Source organism: Leptonychotes weddellii, unplaced genomic scaffold, assembly GCF_054177405.1.
Source record: "Leptonychotes weddellii isolate Sample4059 unplaced genomic scaffold, ASM5417740v2 HiC_scaffold_87494, whole genome shotgun sequence".
Taxonomy (NCBI): domain Eukaryota; kingdom Metazoa; phylum Chordata; class Mammalia; order Carnivora; family Phocidae; genus Leptonychotes; species Leptonychotes weddellii.
In genome coordinates, this window is record NW_028058663.1 from 1 (window position 1) to 398 (window position 398).

Genomic DNA, 398 nt, shown 5'->3' on the forward strand with positions numbered 1-398 from the left:
TAGTAAGACTTTTGTAAAACTCTCCATATTCCTCCTGGGTAATATCATCAGGGTTTCTGGTCCAAATGGGCTTGGTCTTGTTCAGTTCTTCCTGGTCTATGTATTTCTCCTTAATCTTCTTTGTTTTCTTTTTCTTGTCCTTCCCACTATCATCCTCCTCATCTGAGCCCACATCTTCAATCTTGGGCTTCTCCTCATCGTCTTTCTCTTCTTCTTCTTTCTCCCCTTTCTCCTCCTCTGCCTCATCATCACTGATTTCTTTCTCTCGTTCCTTCTCCAAATAAAGGGTGATGGGATAACCTATGAACTGCGAATGCTTCTTCACCACTTCTTTGACACGTCTCTCCTCTAAATACTCTGTCTGGTCTTCTTTAAGATGGAGAATCACTTTAGTACCC

General features: G+C 42.0%; 1 pseudogene; it reads right to left on the bottom strand.

The window, feature by feature from the left end:
* Positions 1 to 4: 4 nt before the first annotated feature.
* Positions 5 to 394, bottom strand: LOC145719958 (heat shock protein HSP 90-beta pseudogene; annotated as a pseudogene).
* Positions 395 to 398: the final 4 nt, after the last annotated feature.